Below are 16,592 nucleotides of genomic sequence, written 5' to 3'. Positions count from 1 at the left end.
AATAACATTTGGGAAGATAAGAGTATTTTTGAAAATAAAAAAAAATTTGCAAGTATAAGTAGGCTGCTCAGTAAAAATCAGTAAAGAATAAATTAAAATGTCATTTACAAATAGGCTAACATTAAAAGGAATTGCAAGCAATCCTATTTTGAAGTCAGTGGCATTAGCAAGTTTGTTTACCAGATATTAATTTTTATGTATTAAAAACTATATCACGCACTACTGAAAAACATAATTTTTTGATACCTTAAAATAAAAGCCATACATTTTCTTCATTCACCTTTTTAAACTCATTCATTGTAAATTGTACAGTACATTCCTCAAGAGTAAAAACTTAAGCATTATATAATTGTTCTTGCTACTTTTAATAGGATACATTATTCCTAGTTTTAGGATTCCTGCATTTAAAACAGATATACATGGAGATATGCAGTAGGAAAATTTGAGACAGGGCTGAGAGTGGATCATGAAATTATACCTGTGGGAAAAGGTGAGATCACCTGGAACACTAAGGGGCTAAGGAAACAAAAGCATGAGTAGTTTATCCACATAAGTAATATTTACTGAATTTTAACTATTTCCCAAGGTATTAACGGCAATACCAATTGGCATGGCCTTGAAGAAAACGGATGTGGTTTCTGTCTTTGCAGAGCAATGGTCCTTCTCAAAGATAAGTAATAATTTTTAAAAATGCTGTGGGAATTTGAGAAGGATAGTGCACCTGGAACAAAATGTGAGCACTCCAAATCTTAAAGGCAAGGCAAGACTTTCGAGAGGATGTGACATCTAAGCAGAGGACTAAAGGAGAAGCAGAGTTAGCCAAGTGAGATGGGAAAAACGAGAGCATTTCAACAAGAGAACTATGCTGGAAAGTGAGAAAATCCTATATATTCAAAGAACAGCAAATCATTAAATGTGGCTAATGAAGTAAGCAGGAGCTATTTTGTGTGTAGATCTTGTAAGACAAACAGAAGGATTTGACCTTATCCGATGATCGATGGGAATCTACTGAAGTTTTTTAAATCAATTTTTTAAGATATCATATGTGCAAAGAGTATAAACTTTAAAAGATAAAAGAGTGTAAAATTAAAGTAAGTCCAATCATGGCAACTCAACTGTTCCACTTCTAACCTCCTAAACACTTTTACCAGTTTCCTGTGCAACCTTCCAGAGACACCGTCTACCCATATAGGCACATGTACGTGTGTGTGTTTGGGGGGGTATGGTGAAGGGGATGTTTCTCCTCTAAAGAGGGTACAAGTGAATGAAATGACATTAAGTTGCTAAGCAAGATCTTTTTAACTGCAAGGCAGAGGATGGATTTGAGAAGAGCTAATTGCAAGCTAGGAGTAAGCTCACTTGTAGCTTGGGTTCCTGTGTCTGAGACAGTATATTATATTCTAGTTGCACATGGAGAAAGTGTGGTGATATACAAACGCACACATACACACGCACTAGACATATATATATAGACAGAAAGATATCAGGAGAGAAGATAAGACTGGAAGTCAAGGTCAAGATCTTGGAGCTTCAAGCACAGAGAAGGTAATTAAAGCCATGGTATCAGACAACATCACCCAGGGAGAGGGTGCAGAATGAGGAGGAAAAAAATAAGATGGAGGCATGAGGAACTTCAACATTTAAGGGACAGGTAAAGCAAGGAGACTGGAAAGATCGCTCAGAGGGGTAGTGGCAAAACTAGAAGAGGTTTGGAGGGAGATGAACGTTGAGACAGTGGTCCGCAATCACTTTTCAACACACCTTCTGTATTTGAGGTAATCCTCATCTCCCCAAGACGGAAGTCACAACTCAGATTTCCACATACTTGGCAGCCAGTCTATAGACTTGTAACCTAGGACCACCCATTGTGGGCACTTATGCAAAACTTCAATTCGGAAGAGAACTCGCGGTGAACGAAGCAAGGTTGTGAAATCTAGCAAGCTGGTTGGAGAGGGTGTTCAGTGCTTAGGACAGTAGCCGCGGCACAGGTTCTAGAGTCTGGTCCCAGGTGTCATCAGTGAACAGAAGGCAATATTTGTGTGAGTTGTAGTGTTGACACCGAGAGGTCGTGGGATCTGTACCCACGTGTGACTTGTGTGGTCCTGGCTGAACATCATTTAAACCTGTCCTCACACATTTATTGTGAGCCACCTGACATTCTTCAAGGTATTCCTTTTCTGCTTTAACTGCCAGAGAGGGTTCTGTTGTTTGCAGCTTTGATCCCTGATCGATACAATGCAGTGTCATGAGGACAAGGTAAAGAAGTATTTCAAGGCGGGCGTGATCAATAGAATTAATTGCTGTCTAGAGGTCAAGCAAAATGCGGGCTGGACGAGGTCTGATTTAACATTCTAGAAGTTATCAGTAACCTTGGTGAAAGTAGTTTGGAGGGAACCTGGGACGAAAACTCTAGACTGCTGTAGATGGTGGACAGCCTCGGACATGAAGAGATGGAGACAGTGAAAATCAATCACACCTTTCAGAAATTTGGATATAAAGGGGAGGAAGGTTAATAAAACAAAATCTGGAAGGGATGTGTGGTTAAGGGAGATACGTGAGCATATTTCAATGCTGATGGGAAGGAGCAAATGGAACTAAGTTGAAAACAGAGTTTGAGGGGATAAGAGATGGAATAAGCTTCCTCTGAAGCCAGGAAGATTCAGTCCTCAGATGGACCCATCACTCCTAAGAGAAAGGGTATCTATTCCACTGAGACTGGAGAGAAGGAAGAAAGGGTAGGCATGAAGCACGTGGGTTTATGTAAGGGGAGCAGAAGGGGGAGGAAGTCAGTTCCTGTTCTCTGCTTTGCTGGTCAAGAAGTTACCTGCTGAGAATAAGAGAATGGGTGGAAGAAAACATTTGCATGGAATGGTGAAGTCATTGTAGGTAAAGAGAGGAAACTAAGCTGGGATGCATAGTAAGATTACTCAAGCAGAGCAAAGCGCCCAGCAGGGTCGGCAGCCATGCTCACACAGGTCTACCACTTGACATTTCTTTTTTTTTAAAGATTTTATTTACTTATTTATTTATTTGACAGACAGAGATCACAAGTAGGCAGAGAGGCAGACAGAGAGAGAGGGGGAAGCAGGTTCCCTGCCGAGCAGAGAGCCTGATGTGGGGCTTGATCCCAGGGCCCTGGGATCATGACCTGAGCCAAAGGCAGAGGCTTCAACCCACTGAGCCACCCAGGTTCCCCTACCACTTGACATTTTTATAACACTTTGGCTCTGGTGGTGCATCTTCATACATAATATATGTTAATTCTCACAATCTTATGATTTAGGGGGCACTTACAGAGTTACCCTATTTTCACAGCCCAGGAACCTATATGAAGTTGGGAAGTTTCCAGAATGTTTGTGGTAACTTCGTAGCTTGCAAATCTTGAATAGAATCACTTCATATAACCCATGGTTCCTCCACAATCTGGGCCCTATTTCAGCAGTCTGATCTAACACCTCTGGCTATAAACCTCCTGTTGCAGTAAGAAACTCCAAAATACATCTTGCTCTTTCTCTTTCCTTACTCTTCTGCCAATCTAAACTGGATTCACTCTTCAAGGCCCAAATGAAGTTCCAACTCCTCCCCAGTGTGCTCCTAACCTTTTTGGCCATGGGGATTCCATCTGTTTCTACTTCTGCACTTTTTGTCTGGGCTTATTCATGGCAAGTGAGTAGCTATTTTGGCTGAATCCAATTTGCTTGAAATAAAGGAACAGACAGGCTCATTTGAAAGACTGCCTTGTCACGTTGGATTTGAAAATTCATCAAGTTGAACAGCACTCGTTCCAAAAAGGCAGATTAGTATTTTTAAATATTAAAAACTAATTTAACAAATATATATTTATTTTGCCAAAAACAAGAGTTTCAGTCATTACAATATCCAAACTGATGCCTATTCAGAGTTATTAATCTGAACATTACATCAGTGCTTTCATGAAAGATATGGAATCACTCCAACTTTCAACTGCTTGTTTATACAAAAATCACTGACTAAACTGTTAAATTTGACAATTTTAATCAATGTTTAATGATGATTAGGAAGTATGACCTTACGATAACTCCACACCAACAAACATATATGGTCTACAAATTCAGTTCCATTTCTTCACTAACACATTCTTATTTAAGGATATGAACAAATTGTAAAAGCCTGTTTGGGAGCACATTCTTTGTATCAAAGAAAAATTACTTGGGGGAAAGTTAAAATGGAATAAAAAAGTAAAAATGAAGATATTCTAATGTATTATTAAAATCCCAGGGATCTATTTTTATATCATACCAATGAGTAAGAGATGTAATTTAGAACCCTAATGTCCAAATACATGAGACTCTTCTTGCTCTGGAACATTTGCCCAAACAAGCCAAGTCCTTCTCCATAACATATCTCAAATATCCCATTTCTCTGTCAGGTTCATTTAATTTATGCTTAAATGCTTCCTGCAATCCACAGCTAGTGTTACCTCCTAAAAACTTACTCTTATGTCCATTCATGATATTGATAATGAAACTACATTCACTTCTATGTCTATTGCTTTGACTGTGTCATTTCATTTTTCTTCATGGCATCACATCTTCACAAAGGATCCCAAGCAGAATCTCAGGGCCACTGAATCAAAGTTAGATTTATTTCATTTGTACAATTCTTACGCTTTTCTAGCTAGACTCTTCCCTGCCATTAACCATGCTGAAACTTCCGTCTCCTATCTGCAAGCCTTTTTTCAGATATCTTTGATGCAATGTGATCATCTTATTTTATACTGGAGTTGGTTCTTCTTGGAAGCAAAACGAATACATGAAGAAAGGAAGAAATTGCAAAGGGAATGCTATTAGTAGTTTCATATCAAGCAAGCATTTGTTAATTGACTTCCAAACTTTTAAAAGATTTAACTACAACACATAGCTTGGATTTTTTTGGGGAGGCAAGATAAAGCCGGTATTTATAATATAATCTCTAAGTTATACCTGACTTTAATGTGAGTTGCAGAAGTTTCATCAATTAAATTTTTGAAAATTGTGAATCATGTGACACCCCACATATCACTTCAAATGGATTCTTTTCTAGGGGAAAAGATCCTTTTTAAATAAAAAGTTGTTCATTTAATGAAAAAATACTAACAAACCACTGCTTCATATGAGGTACCTAAAAATGATCTACAATGAATCACTTAATTCTAAGTAGACATCTTCTTCCTAGTATTAATAAACAAGTACATGCAAATAATTACCGAGTATTTTATCCTACGATTCATCTGCAGAAAAATAACATAAATTTTCACTGTTAAAGTTTTATCATATAATTTGCAAAATGAGGATGAATTATGCATATCTATATCTAAGAACTGGTTAGATTGTTATTCAGACCAGAAAGGAATTTGGCATAAAGTCATTTGGTTCTGGAAATAATCCATGGTAACTTAGCTACTGAAGTAGTTAAAGACCTCATTATAATTGGCTTAAGCTATAAGATAATATCATCATATGGACTCTCAGAGTATTTTTGCCTCAAGTCTTCAATAAGCTTAGAGTGAACATCTTAGTTCCAAAAATAAATTCATGTTACATGAATTGACTGACACACTGGTAGTAATAAATACAGGTTTAATCACAAACTTCTACCAAGGACTTATTTTTCTGGAAGGCATTTTTCACATACTTCATCTTTTAATTTTATTTGACCTCTGCTTTCCCAACCTCCTAACACAAATGTGCCCATTTAAGAGATGAGGAAAATGAGGCTCAGAGATATTAAGTGATTTGAACAAACTCTCAGTTAATAAATTGCAGAGGTAAGAATTAACCCCCAGTCTTCATATGCAGTGTTCTTTCCATAACATCAGAACTTCCACCACTTGTGAAAACTGGAAAGATGTGGATTTGATCCACATAAACATTTTATATTCATTTGTCTGCTAAATCTTAAAATCGCTTCTGACATATATTTTTCAGACATCATTCCAGGTAGCTGCTCCTACAAATCAGCAGAGTATCCATCAAGGTACTAGACTGACTCTTTTGCAAAAGATGGGTATATAAAATAAGTATTTGTTTGCATTTTCTTTCAGCACTGACATAATTGAGCAGTAAGGGCGTGACAAAATGATAAATACTTTTTAACATTGGCAGGCAGCAAATGTTTCTTGCATACTACAAAGAAATGCAAAGGTAAGCAATCCAGGGAGAATAGGGGGCCAAACAAAACTCAAAATCATACGAGAAATGTAATAATGTTACAGGCCATGGATACAAATTTCCATGCCTGCTGATGAATTTGAGGGTTCCCTTCAATATTCCCCCTATATTTCTGAGTGTATACTTCTGAGTATGCTTCTGAGTGTTTTTATGGGTTCAGGATAAATAAACACATACTTGCTATCACTGCCTACAAGCCTGCCCGTGGGCATCCTCTGGGCCTTTTCTATGTTCTTGGAGTCTCCGGCAAAGGTAGTACATATCCCCATGTCCCTACTTCTGTCCCTTTAAAAGAGTTCCCATCCCCAAAGCTAAAAAACTCTTGAGACATCACGCAGCATCTTCTTCAGACTTGAATAGCATTGTTCAGAGCTATTCAAAAATGAGAAAATGAGAAAGGAACTTATTTCAGTGAGGCCAGCACAGGGAAGACAATGAACTAACACTCAAAGACTGTCTCTGAAGTACTGAAAGCACTTCCAGGTTTATACAAGGCAAATGAGTGACAAAAGTGGGTAGATATGTGCAGGTGGGCAGCAAAGGTCAGATCCATCATTGTCTTGGGGTCAATCACAGGCAGGGGTCTTGCTGGCTCAGGGTAGTCCTTATTGCTTGAGAGGGTAATTTTGGTTCCCATCAGGAGAGGCTTTGCCCTCAGGGTCTTTGGCCTGAGCCAAGAGACAACCTGGGAAGTACCTAGCTAGAAAGTGTGAGGTCAGAATGGAGGCAACTGAAGTCCTCTCTCAAAAGTACTAGTTCTTAACCCTATTTAATACATAGATGTAACTGATGACTGAGTCATAATTTCTTCTTTATATAGCATGCAAAAGTGATCATGAACTCCAACAGACTGAAGCACGAATATTTTGTAGAGTAGTGCATTCTTTGGTAGAAAAAAAAATCAGCTGACCATGAAGGTCACACAACTATGGTGCTTTGTTTCAAAAGGATAGTATATGGGTATCCCTGATTGTTTCTTCAACTTCCTTTCCATGAGAATCTATCGCTAAGAAGTAGTTCAGAGAAGTACACTCTTTATTAGGTTTGATTTTAAAAATTTAAGTCCTCCCTTCATATCAGAGGAGACCTTGGCTTCAAGGAAAAAATACCCTTGTCCTCCAATTTAAATATCTTAATGATGTTCAAGTTTACAAATGAATAGAAATTGTTTTTGAGTCAGCAAAAGCTGAAGTATCACAGAGAGTAAATGACTAATGAGCCCAGAAGAACTGCTAATGCAAGTTCAAATTTAGTTGGGTCACTTGATAGTGATTTCCAAAAGTTTTTTACCAAACTTCTCAATCAGAGAAGGAAATATTTTTTATGAAAAATAACACACACACACACACACACACTTCTCCTCAGCATAGCAAACATGTTAAATAGATGTTCCTTAATGCCTAAAAACAGTCATGTTTTCATGGATGGCTTTCATTATTATGTTGACGTATATTCCCTCTAACCCTACTTTACTGAGGGTTTGATCACAAATGGATGTGGTACCTTGTCAACTGCTTTTTCTGCATCTATTGAAAGGATCATATGTTTCTTATCCTTTCTTTTATTAACGAGGTGTATCACATTGAGTGATTTGCAAATATTGAGCTACAACTGCAACTCAGGAATAAATGCCACTTGTTTGTGGGTGAATTTTTTTTTTTAATGTATTGTTGGATTTGGTTTGTTAGTATTTTGAGAATTTTTACATCTATGTTCATCAGGGATATTGGCCTGTAGTTCTCTTTTTCAGTGGAGTCTATAATCTGGTTTTGGTATTCGGGTAATGCTGGCCTCACAGAATGAATTTGGAAGTTTTCCTTCCTTTTCTATTCTTTGGAATAGTTTGAGAAGAATAGATATTAACTCTTCTTCAAATGTTTGGTAGAATTTACCTGTGAAGACATCTGGCCCTGGACTTTTGTTTATTGTGAATTTTTTATTATGATTCAGTGTCCTTGTTGGTTATCAGGATAGCATATTAATTCTGAAATCTGTTTTAGGTGGCAACTTTTCCACTTGGTTGGATGAATAGATGATGCCTTTAAAAGTTCAATTCATATTTGAAAACATCAGAAATGCTTTTGCTCCTCTCTGTCTCTCCATTTTTTTTTTTTTTGTTAATTTATTACTGGTATGCTTAATTTTATTTGTTGACCCAAGTAAGCCCCAGGATGACCAGATATTTAGTCAGACATTACTCTGGGTGTGCCAGTGAGGATGCCTCTGGATGGGATTAACATTTGAATTGGTGGACTGAGGAAAGCAGGTTGCTTCCCTAAACTGTTCAGGCCTCATCTAATCAAAGGAAGACCAGAATAGAACAAAAAACTGAGTAAAAGGGTATTTTGCCTGTCTGACTGTGAGCTGAGATATTGTTCTTCTCCTGCCCTTGAACTGGAATTTACACTATTGGTTCTCCTGGTTCTCAGTTCTTTGGACTTGGACTGAAAGTATACCATGGGCTCTCCGGATATACAACTTGTTGACTACAAATCTTGGGATCTTCTCAGCCTCCATGAGCCAATTCTTTATAATCAATCAATGTCTTAATCAATCAATCTCTCTCTTTCATTATATATCCTTTTGGTTGCTTTTCTGGAGAACGCTGATTAACATGGGAATCTTGGGCTTTTTTTTATTTAAGAAAATCTACCATAACACACTACAGAGAGTGCATCATTAGCCATAATTTTGAAAGCTACAGTGTCTGCTAGAATTCCCTAATTAATCCCATAGGGCGCAGTCCTCTGGTTATTTATCCCCACTCTGTTAACAGGCCTCCTGTTAACTCCAGTGAGGAACTATGTGCTGGGTTTATAATCAGAGGACTGAGCTCATTCTGCATCTTTCTCTTCATATCTCTTGGAGCAACTCTGTGGGTTTATCACTCATCTATTCTTAAAGAAATCCTCTCAGATTGCCTCTATATTCCGTAGTTAATGATATGCAGATACTGGCTATGCCAGTAATTCACACTAAATGAATTATTCGTGAAGTGGCAATCAGCTGAGAAAGAGAAAAAAGAAGGAAGAAAGGAAGGAAGGGTGGGTAGGAGGGAGAGTGAGAAAGTTTGTTTTCCCATTGTCTTCCTATGTGGGTTATTTACCGTGGTTTCAGTTCATTACAGATTCTCTAATACCAATGAGCTGCTTTCTGGATGGAGTACAGATTATTTTTCCTTTACAGAAACATTCAATTTGTAAGGCCAGTTAGCTGCTTTAAAAACCGTCTCTAAAGAAAAATCTATATGCTATTCTTATTTATAAAAGTAAGAATTACATTAGGTATCTAATAAGTAAATTAAAAGAGTAACAATTTAAAAACACTGAATTTATAGATAAGAATTTGAACACTGGGTTTACTGGGTAAATGATTTTGGGCAAAACATTTGATTTCCAAGCTCTCCAGTTTTCTTAACCACAAAACAGGATATTATAAAAATGCGTGCATCATAGGACTGATGGAAGAAATCAGATGTTGTATCTAGAAAGCATATTAAGTGTCTCTTAAGAATCATGGTTATTAATAGTAGGTGACATTTTTTAATATAGCCCTATTGACAAATAACGGCAAGAAAAAAGAACATGAAATAGAAAAAATAGGGAAATTACTTGTTTTCATTAAGAGTTATGCTCACATTACTTTGTACATGGGCTAGAATTTCCCAAAATGCAGAATAAGAAACAATGGAGAAGAGGAGGTATCCTTAGCCAAAGTATTGCATTACAAAGACAGGAAGGCGATGAGAGGAGATAGTGTTCTTTTGATAACAGGTTTAAAAAAAAAAAAAAAAAAAGGAAAGGCAAAGAGAGAAAGGAACAAAGAAGGTAGATATCTAAATATAATTTATAATTTATGTTTGCAGGTGTGTCATGCCTGGCACATAGCAGGTACTAAACAAATGTTTATTAAGATTCTAATTTCCACATTCAAACGGCATTTAAATTAAATAAATCTACACGTCAGACATTTAATGTTCAAGTGAGTTGTTTTGCAAATGTGGATAGAATTAAAATCTTAAGCAAAAATTTAGAGTGTACAGTAAAAGCAAGAGAGATAGGGGGAAATTTCTGGAATTTGTGGTCCTTTCAATATAGGCATGCCATTTATCAGTACATATACAATAAATAATAAGTGTTTTAAATGAATGAATTCCTTCTCTTGCACTACTCAAAATAATTTTTAAGGACCAAAACATATCAATTTAAACAACTGAATCCCTTTTTTACCTATAAAAAATCTATATGACAATTAGCCTTTCTTATACAATATAAGCATAATTCAATAAGTTCAATGCTTGTCCTCAATAATTCTTTAGTGATGAAGTAGCCTAAAGGTGCCCATCTGTTCAGCATATCTAAGCATTTCAAACCGCCAATAAATAAATATATCTCAAGCTCTATACTATCTCTATTTTAGAAGTTTAGAAGAATTCAAGGAAAGCAAAGTCTATGACAAGACACTAACAGGTGGGAGAAATAGAAATATATATATATCTATATATCTATATATAGATATATATAGATATCCTTTAATAAACAGTACAGTATATAAGAAAGTATGTTACAACTGGATAACTGGACATGAACCAGTATAGAACAAGGTGCAAATTCTTTGATCAGATAAAATTTTAAAATAGATTTGAGAAATTAAATCTGTGTGCCTAATTCATCAGAAAGTCTTCAGAAAGAAAAGAAAAAGTAAGTAGTGTAGAAGTATAATTAAATCATGGATAGTCAGACCAAAAAGCAAAAGGTATTTCTGCCAGATTATAAAAGTTTGCCACAGCTACCATAATAAAGTATCACAAACTGGTGCCTTAAGCAACAGAGATTTATTGTCTCACAATTCTGTAGGATAATGGTCCAAAATCAAGGTGCTAGAGGGTTGGTTCCTTCTGAGGGCTGTGAAGGACAGTTTGTTCCATGCCCCTTGCATGGCTTCTGGTGTTTTGCTGGAAATCTCTGGTATTCCTCAGTTTGTAGCTGTATCACCTCAATCTCTGCCTTCATATTTACCTGACATTCTCCCCTTGTGTCTGTGTCTACATTTCCCCACTTTATAAGGACAATTGTTATACTGGAGCATGGTCCCATGTTTTTCCACCAGTATGATTTCATCTTAACTAATTATGCTTGTAACATTTACATTTCCAAATAAGGTCACTTTCTGAGATACTAAGGATTAGAACTTCAATATGAATTTTTGAGAGACACAATTCAACACATAACACAAATGAACTGTCCTAAGGAAAAGAAAGAATTAAGAGAGCTAAAGGTGACTTGCTAAGGATAAATGGATGCATAACCATGTAGGGCCAGGCAACAGAGAGCCTTGGAACCTTCACCTTAGCAAAGGAACTTGATGTGTTGAGCAACAGGCAGACAGTGTGGGCTCTCAAATAGAAAAAATGGTGTTTTGTAAACATTAATCTGGAGAACGGGTCCCGGTGAGTAGGAAAGGATGAGACACTAAAGACAGAATAACTAAGTAGAACGTGACATGAAGTAAAAACTATCTGGCAGCAGCAGTCAGAATGAAAGAGATTAAATGAATTCAAGAGAAAGTGGTCTATCAATAAAAGATTATTCCTTTAGGGAGTTCAGATTATACCAAACAATTTCCTATATTTTTGTTAATTTGAAGAAATGTCTTACAAACTGATTTCAGAGTTCATTAGCATCAACTACCAATTTCAGTAATTATATGTGATATGCAACTATATGAATGACTCATGCAGAATTATTTTCCTATTCTTGGTGTTGTGCCAAAGGCTTGGCAAGCAGTAACGCCAATTATTTTAAGGGGTTTGGGAATCAGGAAGAAGCTTCCTCAACATAACGCACTATTAGATTGACACAGAATAATCCCTGGGAACAATTATGCACTGAAGAGAAAAAGTTAGCAAATGAGTAACTTCTGAAGACACTCTCTGAAATGGAATGCCAAGGTGGTCCTAACCTAATGAATAGTGGAATGTCAAGAAGGAAGATACAGTCAAAACATCAAAAGCTCTTATAATTTTCATTGTAGCCAAGACATGTAGCCAAGAACCATTCTGAAAAACATAATGGCCAACCTAATTTTGGACAACTTTTATAGACTATATGTACTGACAAGAGACCAAATAAAGGGGAAGTACTAAAATTTCACTAAGAGTCTATAGGGAATGAGGAGCATGGAATGGATGGAGATGAAGATAAAATTTTTAAAATAAATATGGTAAATATAGAGTCAACAAGAAATACAAAGTGGGCCAATATACTTTCAAATATTTCAGATCCTTTATATCTAAAAGGTGGACAAGACATCCAATCATAAAATTCAATGTGCTCCCAACTAGCATTTGTCATCACCCTTGCACCCAACTTGCCATTGCTAACGTCCTCAGTGTCATCTATAAAGTTCCACGCAAAGGACATCTTTCAGTCTTCCTCTCTCTTGCTCTCTAATAGCATTCCCCTTTCTTCTTGAAATTCCTTTTCTTGATTTCTGTAACATTGCCTTCTTTTCTTTCCTCCTATATTCTAGCCACAGCTTTGCTGTCTCCATCACATCATCCTTTCTATAAAATGCTCAAACCCTGGAGATTTTTAAAAAAATATTTTATTTTTATTTATTTATTTGAGAGAGAGAGACAGTGAGAGAGAACATGAGCGAGGAGAAGGTCAGAGGGAGAAGCAGACTCCCTATGGAGCTGGGAGCCAGATGTGGGACTCGATCCTAGGACTCCAGGATCATGACTTGAGCTGAAGGCAGTCACCTAACCAACTGAACCACCCAGGCGCCCCAACCCTGGAGATTTTAAACCTCTCTAGGCAATCTCTTCCAGTTCTTCAACTAACATGTACATGCACAAGAATCCCAAATTTATGTACAACTTAAACTTCTATGAATTCCACAACCAAGTATATTCAGCTGACTACTCAACTGTTATGTCCCAAAGGTACCACAACCCGAAATGATGATCTTCCCACCTGGTCTATTTCCTAAGTAAGCAGCACCGACATCTGTCTATATTGCGCAGGCCAGAAACCTGAGTATCCACCTTGAAACCTCTTTCTTTATCATCTCCTATCACCAATTAATCAGCAGGAATGGTTTTACCTCACAAATGCGTCCACATCTCCATTATCCACTTTCAGTGTAAGCTACCACTGTCTCCCATCCCCTGTCTTCCCACATCCAGTTTTATCTTCCATTCAGCCTGAAGCTGATTTATTTAGAACACAAATGTTATCATGACACTCTTCTGCTTAAAACTTCCATTGCCTACCCCCTTGTTCTTAGCATGAAACCCTTACTTAGGCCTTACTGTGCCCTTCAAGGTCCTCCTGCCCTTCATCCACCCATCAGGCACCTCTCCCTTTGCACTCTGCCTTCTACCCATTCTTACACAGTGTTTCTCTCCAGCTGGAGGCCTGAGGGCATGCTAAGTCCTCCATTAGGAAATTCCCTTCTTTCCCATCTTTCCCTCTATGCCTAGCTGATGTTTACTTAATCTTCAGATTTCCAAAGAAACCTCTATTTTCTTCAAGCACTATCACCTATCCCGATCAGCCCCTGTTAACACATTTCTCTTCAGGGCACTTGCCTCATGTGCAATTAAATACTCTTTGGTGTAGTGGCCCATTTGTTATCTTTCTTGCCTGAGACACAGTATGAGTCATGTATATCTTATTTACTGCTTCACCTCTAGCGTAGCCTTAAACAAAGTGGCATTTAATAAGTCTTTTCTAGGGGCGCCTGGTGGCTCAGTGGGTTAATCCTCTGCCTTCAGCTCACGTCATGATCCCAGGGTCCTGGGATCGAGCCCCGCATCGGGCTCTCTGCTCAGCGGGAAGCCTGCTTCCTCCTCTCTCTCTGCCTGCCTCTCTGCCTACTTGTGATCTCTGTCAAATAAATAAATAAAATCTTAAAAAAAAAAAAAAAAAAAAAAAAGAGAGAATAAGTCTTTTCTAAATGAACAAATGAACTCCAACATTTACCAGTGCTATTTTAACCCTTATCAAGTAAACTGTGGTAAAAATCAATAGACACAATGATGGTCATATCATTTAAACAGCCCCACAGATTCAGTAAACAAAATTTGCATGACTTACAAATTATCACTTGCTTATTTTTATATATGACTACAGGTCTAATTTCTTAGAGGGCCAGAACTCTCTAAGACCAGCTGACAGACAACATGTATAACTGCATAATTTTTTTTTTTAAATGTTGCTTCTAAGAAGTCAAACATCAGAGTTAACAACAACAGAATGAAAAGGAAAACCAAAGTCAATCAGAATAGTGGGGAAAAAACCTCTTAACATGAATAACAAAAGATATAATATTAGAAGTCCTCATTAGGAAAAATTCATTATCTCAATAATATACTAACCAGTTTTTACATCATTTTCTTTACTTTTGAAGAATTTATCTTTAAATGACAAAGAAGTAACATAAAGAAGAATTTACATACCATTCTTCAGTATGATCCATTCAGAATGGAAAGTAGCTGCCAGTTTGCGTTACACATTTACAGGTGAAAACAGCGATACAGACCTATTTTTAATAGACTGCACTGAAAAGTTATTTAACCTAAATCTCTGGCCTCTTTTCCTTTTCTTCTTTTCCCTTTTTTTTCAAAATTTTATTTATGTATTTGACAGAGGGAGAGAAAAAGAGGAGGAGCACAGCAAGGGGAGTGACAGGCAAAGGGAGAAGCAGGCTCCCCACTGAGCAGGGAGGCCTATGCGGGACTGGATCCCAGGACCCAGGGATCATGACCTGAGCCCAGGGCAGACGCCTAACTGACTGAGCACCCAGGTGCCCAGCCTCATTTCTTGATTTTTTTTTTTCTGTCTCAATAAATAGCAACACCATCCATGCATTGTTCAAACTCCAAAACTTGACCCCCTCCCTCTTGATCTCTCTTCAATTCTCTTCCACAATAAACTGTCTGCAAGTTGTTCACTCTATTTTCCAAAAATACTAAGAATATACATCCTCTTCACCTCTTTCATCATTTCCTTAATCCACATCACCGACATCTTTGCCTAGACTACTGCAATAGCCTTCCAGCTGGTCTTCCTATGTCTGCTTCAGTTCTTCCCGCTGTATTGAATCCCATAATCTACAATTTTGTTAATATAAAGCACTGCACCATTGCTATCCTTTTCAACACAAGTGTTATCACTCCCCTGAAATCCTCATGAGCCTCTCTATATTACCTGGCTCTTACTTAATTCTTTAATTGCATCTTAAATGATTCATCTGCTCCATCACATTATCCTTTCTTTCAGTTTCTAGAACATCCAAGCTAGCTCCCACGTAGGGTCTTTCTGCTTGCTATCCCTTCTCTTTGGAATGCTCTGTTCCAGATCTTTCTGTGGTGTTTCTTGGTCATCAAGTCAACTATCAACCCTCCCGCCTTATGCCTCATAGATTTTCCCTGATCCCCTGACCATCTCATCTAAATTAATCCCTAGTTAATCTCTATCACATCATCTTGTTTCATTTTCTTCCTATTATATATTACCTGAAACTGCCTTCTTTATTTCTATGGCTACCCTCTCATTCTCTGTTTTCCCCTTAGAACTCCTGAGCACAGAAACCCATTCACCATTCACTATCCAGTACCCAGAAAAGTGCTCCGTACACAATAGGTGCTTACTAAATATTTATCACATGAGTAAATATACTTAACAATAACCAAAGAAGTGGCTCCAGATGAAAATAATGATCATAAAATTAAGATTTAAAAAGAGGTATCACATGAATTTATATCATGTGGTTTCATATTACATACTTTGACAATATCAGTGGAGCTTATTACATGTTAGAGATCTCAATTATTATAATGAAAAATACATTATTAAATAAGTTTAAATCATTTGTTATATAAAACCTTTCAAAATGAAGAATTTTAAATAAATCTGCATTATAAATGGGGAAGAAAAGACATGTCCTTCTTTCAGTAAAAATATGGTCTCTTTAGGACTGAATCAGAAACATTTAATGAAATACTTTGGAAAAAAAATGGTCAATTTTTTAAAATAAATACTGACTTTTAAGGCAGAGAAAAATCTATTGAAAGCTAAGAGAAATAAGAGAAATTGGTTTCCCGAGGGCCACTAAATCATTGTATAGCTAAACAGAGGCTGACAAAGTTTATACCTTGGAGGTTTTCTGTCTCCAAGGACCAATGGCACATTCTCGACATTTAAGAAAGGTAAGTCTAGAACCCTCCATATGTCCAAACACGACAGTCAGTGTTCTTACTTGCAAGACCCACTAGCTAATCACATAATTAATGAGAATCATTCAAATCTGTACCTCTGGGAAATAATAAATTACTACATTTCACGGACTTCCAAGGTCTTCATGAATAGTATTTGTGAATGTCAAAGGCCCCCTCAC

At 37.1% G+C, this 16,592-nt stretch overlaps 1 protein-coding gene across 1 annotated transcript in view; it reads right to left on the bottom strand.

The window, feature by feature from the left end:
* Positions 1-16,592, bottom strand: part of NELL2 (neural EGFL like 2) — a 398,788-nt gene that overhangs the window by 159,608 nt on the left and 222,588 nt on the right. The window lies entirely within an intron of this gene.

Source organism: Lontra canadensis, unplaced genomic scaffold, assembly GCF_010015895.1.
Source record: "Lontra canadensis isolate GAN:19392208 unplaced genomic scaffold, GSC_riverotter_1.0 scaffold59, whole genome shotgun sequence".
Taxonomy (NCBI): domain Eukaryota; kingdom Metazoa; phylum Chordata; class Mammalia; order Carnivora; family Mustelidae; genus Lontra; species Lontra canadensis.
This window is presented reverse-complemented; position numbering and strand designations above follow the sequence as displayed.